Source organism: Lipotes vexillifer, unplaced genomic scaffold (assembly GCF_000442215.2).
Source record: "Lipotes vexillifer unplaced genomic scaffold, Lipotes_vexillifer_v1.1 scaffold102, whole genome shotgun sequence".
NCBI lineage: Eukaryota > Metazoa > Chordata > Mammalia > Artiodactyla > Lipotidae > Lipotes > Lipotes vexillifer.
This window is the reverse complement of record NW_006786541.1, coordinates 6,018,825-6,019,152: the sequence shown is the minus strand read 5'-3', so window position 1 is coordinate 6,019,152 and position 328 is coordinate 6,018,825.

Below are 328 nucleotides of genomic sequence, written 5' to 3'. Positions count from 1 at the left end.
CTACAAGCAGAGGCAGGGCCAAGTCGAAAGCTGAGCCCCTGTGAGCTGTGAGAACAAAGAAGAAAAAGGGAAATCTCTCCCAGCAGCCTCAGAAACAGCGGATTAAAGCTACACAATCAATTTGATGTACCCTGCCTCTGTGGAATACATGAATAGACAGCGAATCATCCCAAATTGAGGAGGCGGACTTCTAGAGCAAGATCTATGATTTTTTCCCCTTTTCCTCTTTTTGTGAATGTGTATGTGTATGCTTCTGTGTGAGATCTTGTCTGTATAGGTTTGCTTCCACCATTTGTCCCAGCGTTCTATCCGACCATTTTTTTTTAAA